The 9,573-nt window shown below is 34.6% G+C and overlaps 1 pseudogene; it reads right to left on the minus strand.

Annotated features, from left to right (window-relative positions):
• Positions 1 to 2,581: 2,581 nt before the first annotated feature.
• LOC143556381 (receptor-like protein EIX2) lies at positions 2,582 to 9,573 on the minus strand (annotated as a pseudogene).

The following is a 9,573-nucleotide window of genomic DNA, read 5'->3' on the forward strand; positions in this document are numbered from 1 at the left end:
AATCACAAATCAATGCACATTCAGGACCAGGCCAAAGAGAGGGCGAAAAGGCGACCAACCCAGACCCAACCTTTTAAGAGGCTCATAATTATTAAAAAATACATATATATAACTTCATATATAAGGTTTATCGGATAATAATAATCCATATTGCATGGTATTGGCCGATAAAAAAAGTTGGCCCTCAGTGGTCCCCCAATAAAAATGTCTTAACGACGTTATACTTTTTTTCCGATTTTCAAACTTATGTTTTAGGGCTTCTGATCGGAAGGAGAATACGAACCAATTGATGTAAACTTAGTTCGAAACGGTGCTACAAAACGACGAAATAATGCTTCAATTCGAGTGTTGGAACTTACAATTAACAAAAATCAAGCCGTTTGGATCATAGTTTCGAGCTAAGTTATACATAAATCGATTCGTATCCTCCTTCCGATCAAAATCCCTAAAACATTAGTTAGAAATTCAGAAAAAAGTATAACACCGTTAAGTCCTATTTAATGGGGGACCACTATGTGCCAATTTTTTTAAATTTGAGACCGCTAGTAGCTATAAAATGAATATGGATTATTAAAATACAATAAACTTAAGTATAATTTTGTTTAAAAACGTGATTTTAAGGACCATACTAAGATTGATAGCATGAGTTATGACAAAAATCACTCACTTGAACGGGTTATAATCGGCCATGACTAATGTCATGGAAATGAAACATATGACCGAAACCAAACGGAATTTAACCGCCTTCATCTTTAACTAACGAGAACCGTAAATAAAATAAAACCGATAAACAGTTGGATTAGCTAGTCAGGTCGCGGTGTCGGATCTTGAATACAACAAGATCAGACTTTTATTAAAGCAGGCTAGCAAATCCTATGCTTTGTTGTTTAAGGAAGATTTAGGTGATGAAGGGGCTCGAACATATGACGAAATGTCGGCAATTTATGTAGGATAGCCCAAAAACATTAAGGAGATTGTTGTTCATGTAAAATGCCGAAAATATGTGCGTAAATGGGGTGAGAAAATGTAGGTAATCCTCTATGTTTTTGGATGCTTAAATTTGATTTAGATTATAATAATAATAATAATAATAATAATAATAATAATAAGTTAAATGTTAATAGTAAACTTTTATATGAATATATATATATATATAGTTCGAGATATTGTACAATAATGCATTAACGTACGATAGGTACGCGAGACGCTCAAATACAAAAGCAAAGGCAAAAATACTAAAACGCTCAAAACGCTTAGCCGAAAACCTAAAACGCTCAGCCAAAAACTAAAACGCTTAAAAATGGTTTTCGTGAATAAAAGTAAAAAAAATTGATCGATTAATGATTTAAAACTGTTTATTCGGTGAACAAATGATTAATTGGATATATACCGACGATTTCGAGATCTTGTGGTGTGATTTCGTGGATCAATTTCATGAAATATAAGTATTATTGTATTCTTAAGTAATTATTGTATTGCATCTTCTCTCTTTCTCTCTCTCTCTCTCTCTCTCTCTATATATATATATATATTGAATATTGTATATTAGCGTCTCACTCGATAAGACCTCTTTACTCATCTTGTAACAAAATGAAAAACAAGAGGGACCCCAAAAGCGAACAAAAACATATCATATCATATGCTTAAGCTTAGCTCATTTTGACTTACAAGAGCTCGTGCTCGATCTTGGGTCGTTTTGAGATTATTTTTAAGAAATAAACTCTCGAGCTTGACTTGTGAGTCGTTTTTTCAAAATCGTGATGCTCGAACTTGACTCATTTAAAATAAGTTTCGTATTCGGAATTTATTAGTTAATATAATTATACAATTATGGTTCATGTATACAAATATACATAACTAGACATAGTTTTTTGTTTGTTTTTTATATCAAATCATACTAAAAAAACTAGAATTAATATAGTGATGATAATTTTGATCACTTCTCATTTTTAAGCAATGTAGCAACACGTTCGTGTTATATTCTTCGAACATCCTCCACGACTAAGCCGTTGGATAGCTTGAGAATTCATTTATTTTTACCACAAATCTATGTCGCCCTTCTCATCTTTGTCGCTCTGATGCCATAATAGAATTATGCTCAGTAAATAAAGTTTTCTAGATAGGTTATTAGTAAATGCCAAGTGAATCTGTTGAGTAATATAAAGATCTGAATTTTGAATATTGAAGTTTATTATGGTTAATAAAATGTTGCATAATGGTGGAAAATATTCTAAACCAAAATCTAAAGCCATACCTCTTAAATGAATTTTAATTAGTTTCTTGCATTGAACATTGCATAATGGTTCGGATTTACAAACATAAATGCTCTTATATAGAGTTGATTTCTTTTGGGAATCACTGAGTTCAAAGAACTCGAAATAACTCAACGTAACAATTTTTTTTACATATATGTAATATATGTAGGTTACATGTACGTAGAAAAATTTTAACATTTTTTACGCACCGAGTCTACTTTTTGCATAAGTGTAACGTACGTTTAATTAGTGTAATCACTGTACATCTTTATTATCTCCTAGAATTGATGTCGTGAGCCAACCATAAGCATTTTCAAGAGTCCCAATTAAGCTGCCGTCCACCTCTTGATGAACGACAAACTCCCAAGTAGTCCCACGAATCCAAGAACGAACCCCGGGCCCATCCCTTCATAAGACCACCAGCCTTCATCATCACCAACATGATTGGATGTTACATGATTAACATTACAACTCCTTGAAACCGATGGACCACATAGTCCACTGTTCCCTTCATATATAGACGGCTCATCTAGAGTCTGAATCTGATTTCCAACTGGAATTGCGCCAGATAAGTTATTGAATGACAAGTTCATGTAGCTTAGAAAATGTAAACTAGTCAAACTCTGGGGAATCCGACCTGATAACTTGTTCATAGACAAATCTAAAGATTCCAGTTGCTTTAAATCTCCAATGGTCGATGGGATCCGTCCTTTTAGAAGGTTTTGTGAAAGATTTAAATTTGTCAACCCGACAAGGTGCATTAGAGCATCCGGTATTTCTCCGACAATATTGTTGCTTGAAAGATCTAAAGACGTAAGAAAATGTACCGTCTTGGTGTACAATAACTCCCTTCCCTTCATAAACGCCAAAATATTTTCTTCATAGTAAACCGGAACAGTGTAGCTTTCAGAAGTGGTGATCATTCCACTTAAATTTCCCAAGCAGTGAGGGATTGTCCCGGTTATGTTATTAAGTCCCACGCTTAAATATTGAAGATTGTCGAGTTGACAAAGTTGTAGCGGTATCTTGCTTGTAAACTTATTTGACTGGAGATTTAAAAATTGAAGGTAATGTAGCTTTTCACCGATCCAGAAAGGGATAGTACCCACAAAAAAATTGTTCGCTAAATCCATTGTGACTAAACCCGCCATGTTTTGTAAGGACATAGGTATATATCCCTCAAATCTATTATTGTTCAAGTGTAATGACATTAGCGCTTCTAGAGAACCCAATGAGCTTGGAACCACACCGGTTATATTGTTATTCGAAAGATCCATCGCTTGTAAATAAATCAAGTTTTCTAAGCATTCAGGAAGCCTTCCAGAAAACTTATTTTGCGATAGATCCAAAACCAAGATGCTAGAAACCTTGCATAAGTGCGTCGGGACACTTCCAGTGAAACGATTTTTAGAGAGATTAACAACTTCCAGATTCGGGTTCATTATTTCATCCGGTGGAGGAATATGTCCCGAAAGTAAGTTATCTGAGAGATCCAGAAGTTTTACGTTTGACGGAAATATAGCTAGTGATCCCTCAAATTTGTTCGAGTTCATCTTCAGGATCCCGCCATCTCTCTGGTTACCAGTATTGAAATCAAACAACGGGAGTTTGCCACTTATTCGATTACTGGACAAATCCAAGTAAAGAATGTGTGACAAGATGTTTTCAAACCACCCGGGTATTGTATCTATAATACTCGAGTTAGAAAGATCCAACATTTTAATATTCGTCTGTGTTCGAAGCAAATTTGGGAAGCGTGGTCGGATTTTACACGAACTTGCAAAAAATATTCGCAGTTGGAAGGGAGCAATCCATTGAGCGCTAAAAGCTAACACTAACAAATTTGATGACAACGACAAATAATTTAGATTATTTAGTTTGTCGAAGTGAGTTTCTGAAAGAACCCCGACGAATGAATTATAGGAGAGATCTAAATTTTTTAGGTTTGTAAGTTGCCCGAGACTCATGGGAATGTTCCCGCTCAATTCGTTATCATTAAGATATATGTCTTGTAGCCTTAAGAGAAGTCCAAGGCTTGCGGGGATTGAGCCAGAAAACATGTTCCTTGAAAGGTCCAGACGAACAAGGTTACTCAAATTACATAACAAATCTGGAATCGGAGTATCAAAGGAGTTCAACGAGAGGTCAATCGAAGCAAGATCGCTAAACATTCCAAGAAAACAAGGAATTTTACCGGTGGAAGTAGTTGCGATTAAGGTTTAGATGCGTTAGGCTTGTAAGGTTTGATAACCAGACAGGGATAGTGGAATTGATGTCGTTATAAGAAACGTCGAGTGAGTTAAGAGAAGTGAAATTGATGACGTTGAGATTAACCGATTGGACGATATTAATATCAGAGAATGCTAGGTTTAGTGTAAGCAAAGACGGGAGTATGTTAACCGGATGGAACCAATCAATATGCTTACCAATAGTTATCCCGGATAAATCCAAGTACCTTAATGACGATAGCGAAGATACCCATCCCAAATCATCAATTACGGGTGCTTCAGTGAATTTAATAACCCCGGTTCTAGGACAAAATAATTTTTATGATCAAGATAATGTAACCTTGAGAGGTTTCCTAGATGATGAGGAACTATTCCGCTAGAAAACGAGCCAGATAAATTAAGATATTCCAAACGACGAAAAGATCCTAAGAATTGAGGAATGTTACCCGAGAAACGGTTCATGCTTAGGTCCAAGTAACGCAAATGCTTCAAATTCTGTAATGAAGGACTCAACTCACCTTCGAGCAATTTGTCATTGAATAATATTGTTTCGTTCAAAGGCACTAGAGTTCGAAGATCAAGTTTGACTACATGACCATTTCGACTGTCGCACCCGACACCATACCATTCACAACATTCTAAACCTCTCCATGTTGATAGAAGATTATGTGTGTCGGTAAGGTGTTGTTTGAATATAAGAAGCGAACGCCTCTCTGTTTCTTTACACGTAACATTTGAAACAGACGTAATAACGCCTGTTCCAAATGTTGCTCATAAGAGGAATGTAATGATCACAAGAATTCTGGTTTCCATTTTGGAGTAAGATGAAATATTTTTAGCAATGCAAGAATAATAATAACAAGAGTGGCTTAGAGTCATGATCATAAAGTCTTGTTTGCAATACAAAAATAAAAACTAACAATAAATAAATAATAGATGTTAAGACTTAAGACTGAGTCTAAGTCTTTCAATAGTTGGCTGTCAGTCACATTCTTGTAGTTGCTGGTGCATATTTAACTTCTTATATTACTTTTGGTAAACGCTTGTATTCTGCAAGATGTTTTTAAACCCTTTAAAATTTTTCTTATTTCGTCAATTTTAGAGTAGCAAATCCTCAATGTTTTATAAAAACCATAAATCCTGGCTTTTTAAAATGGCTTTTTGAAAAAGCTAGGGGTGTGCACAACAAAAAAACCGAACTGAAAAAACCAAACCGAATTAGAAACCGACGGTTCGGTTTTGAACTTTAGCAAAAACCGAAATATTGGTTTTGGTTCGGTTTTGTATTTTGTTAAGAGCCGAAAAAACCGAACCGAAATAGCCAAAAAATTGTAATAACCATAATATTTTAACCGTAACTATTAAAACAAAATATACCGACGAACTTATGTTTAGTTTTACATATGGTTAATAACTAATAATACTACTACTTATAGTTTGATTTTTATTTTTGATTTTATATGTATATTTTCTTATCTCTTAATATTTGAAGCTCAAATAGTCATTAGTTTAAAGAGAGAAAAAAATCATGCCCGATTTTAATATCTTGGGTCAAGTGTTTTTTTTTTTTCGAAATGTTTTGGCTCGGTTAACAAAACCGAAAAAATCGCATCCAAAACCAAACTGAACCCAAAAACCCAAAGCCGAAAACTATTTTAATGCGGTTAACTAAGCATAAGCTATTATTTTTGGTACTTATTCTAATGCGGTTAGCTTATATGTAAAAACTATTTTAATGCTAAATAATGATTAATCATAAGCTTCCTTAGTTCATATGGATAGAAAAGCTTGAAGAGTTAAACTTAAAGTAAACGTATACATGTTCTAAATACGCAGGTACCGAATCGGTCGTGCCACAACGTGATTGTCACAAAGACGAATTTATGGGACCATGTTCAAAAATGAAATGTGAAGATTACTGTTTCGAGAGGCATGGATATAGAGAAGGACCATGTGTTATTTCATTCATGTGTCGTTGTTACTGGCATAATTGTTAAAAGATAAAACCGTAAATTTGTTACTAGTAAGTTGTTTTAACATAATGTTCTCAATTGACATGTTAGCATGAATGATAATATGATTATATCTCTTGGTGATTTTGAATTTAGACACAACATATCATTGTGCACTATGTTAACTAGAATTCTTTCTCATTTTTCTTTTGATATTTTATATTGATGTATCACTTGATAAGTATTAAGTCCTCGTAACTTGACTCATATTGTAATAAAGAAGAGGGGACCCAAAAGCGAGCAATAGAGTATAGAGCTTATTTTGACTTACAAGAGCTCGATTGAGAACAATCTTAGGTCGTTTTGAGATTTCTTGTCTTTTTTAACAGAAAATAAACCACAAGCTTGACTCGTGAGTCGTTTTCAAGCTCGTGATGCTTGAACTTGGCTTGTTTATTACTTAATAATTAACTTAGTAACCATTTTTAATAATTGTTTTTCTATATACTTTTTAATTATTCTTTTTATGTAAAATAAAGAATACTATTTAGTTATTTTTGTCATAATATATATTATACACCATTATATAGATATATATTTGATACAATAAAACAAAATCATATAAATACACCCGCAAGCCAGCTCAATCTCAATAAGTGAAATTCAGACACGGGCTCGTTTATTAAACAAACTTATTTCAAAGCTCGAACTCATTTGAGCATGGTTCAATTTAAACTTTTTATGAGCCGATCTCAAGTAACCAACAAGCCTTCTTGGCTCGTTTATACATTTAGGATCTTTTTGGTATGAGATAATGATAAAGACCGGGGGGGATGAAATGGACGAGGGAATTAAATGGATAAGAGGATTTGATTACTTGTGTTGTTTGATAGACAAAAGACAAATGAATGAAACACAAATGGCATATACACCAATACCTAAGAAAAAAATTACCAAAAAAAATGGTAATGGCGTGGCATATACACCAATACCTAAGAAAAAAATTACCAAAAAAAATGGTAATGGCGATGACAATGGTGGTGGTGTTGTTGGTGGCAGTGGTGGTAGTCAAGTCGTTGGCAGTTGTCAGGTGATGGATGGTGGCGGTGGTCAGGTGCGGATAAATGGTTAATTTCTAACAAGTATTTTTGTTTCTTACGTTTGAACTCTTGAATTTAGTTAACTATTTAAGAATGTAGCGAATGGACTATTAGACAATGACCACAACATTTTTTTCGTTTTATGTTTGATTAATTAATAATATAAGTAACACGCAAAAATTAATAATTATGCGATTAGTTGATATAATAATAATAATAATAATAATAATAATAATAAATAAAAGGTTGATGTAATAAGAAGATAAAGCCGAAAGTGTTATCTTATTCTTATCTTTCGATGACGTGTTATGTTGGAAAATCCCACGTGTTTCGTTTTTCATTCGTTGAATAAATTGGAATATTTGTCGTGTCGTTGATTCTTCAATTGTGGTCTGATTTTTATTTCAGTAAATATATGCATCAAATGATTATATTGAGGTACTATAAGTTGTTTGCTTCTATCCTTATAATTGTTGTTCAACTGTTGAATTGATTTACTTCGTGATCATTGCAAAGGACACCCGTAGTGGAGCGTCACGGTCTGTGGAGGTGCGAAAAGCCTCCACAGCATCGGGAACACCGTCCCAGGATGTTATTTGACGTTTTGGGCCTCAAAATCTCTTTCAACGTTTTGTATAAAACATCCCAAAATTATGAGAGTGGGGGTGTTATTCATGATGCCATTGGAATTAAAGGAGGGGACATTTCCCCCTTCATCCGCTACGTTCGGTCTTATGAAAAATTGTTTAAGATCAGTTTTGGTCGGATCAATAATAAAGCCGACTCTCTTTTACTGGTTAGACTGACTTAATAAACTGGACGTCTTATCAGTTTACTCATTACAGATCGAAGAAACTGAAGATCGGATGTCAGATTAATTTAATATAAAATATTTAAAGAATACATAACATCTTAGTGCTGCTAACAAAAATTGTATGTTTAATGCAACTATTTGCAATGTTAGATATATGTAAAAGAAAATGTTATATTTTATTTAAAGGATAGAAGAATAGGAAAACTTATAAAGGAGAAGATTATAGAAATATAAACTATATTGATATATTTGGACCAAATGGTTAAAATTTATACGTGCACTATTTAAATCTCATACCCTTTTAAAAAGATATAGCAACCCAAAAAAACAGTAAAAACACAATAAATACGATAGGATCAATACACAAACAACTCACAAGTTTTTAATGTTTGCATCTCACAACGTGCACAAAGGGAACATCTTTTGTCACAAGGTTAGCTCTAGTACTGAGCCAGTTATCCAATCCGAAATCATACACCAACCAAGAGTATTTACTTTCCAAGGGACACACTTATTCCAATAATATTTCCTTTTCGAAATGCAATTTGCTCCATCAAATGGTTGTATTCTGTCCATTGCTCACGTCACATGCTAGGGATGGCAACGGGGCGGTTTCGGGGCGGGGAATGCCAATCCCATACCCGCCCCGGTTTATAAAACTCATTACCAAAACCGTCTAAAAACCCGCGGGGACTAAACGGGGAATCCCCATCGGGGATTCGGGGAAAACCGCGGGTATTCGGGGAACCCGTCTAGCATAAATGGTTTTTAAACGGGCTAAATTCCCCGTGGGGATCCCCATTTAACCGTCGGGTTCACCGTTTAAAACCCGATTGTAAGAAAATGATAAATTCCCCGTGGGGATCCCCGTTTATCTCCTTGGTTTCGTTTTGGACAAAATTTGTTATAATGATCAAGTAAGTGGCTTGTTCCATTCTCACTCTTAGCTCCTAATTTTCTCTTGCAATAGTGGCACTCCGCCTTGTCTTCACCATTGATCGTCATCTTCTCGAAGTGGTTCCATACAATTGACGTAAGTTTTCGCTTCCTAGAACCCATGTTGCTATCATCATTTTGGGTTGGGGTTTGGGTTTGCTCTCCTGTGGTTGTGTGTGATGGACCTTCATTGCTTGTATTTGGTGAAGATTGGTTCATACAGTTATTGCTATCGGCTTGTGAGTTATCACCCGGAGATGTTTGTGGTTGTTGTGTGTGTCCTTCCAT

The sequence above is a fragment of the Bidens hawaiensis genome, unplaced genomic scaffold, assembly GCF_021521415.1.
Source record: "Bidens hawaiensis isolate Kalapana, Puna unplaced genomic scaffold, B.hawaiensis_p1.1 tig00018568_1, whole genome shotgun sequence".
In the NCBI taxonomy this organism is placed as follows: Eukaryota; Viridiplantae; Streptophyta; class Magnoliopsida; order Asterales; family Asteraceae; genus Bidens; species Bidens hawaiensis.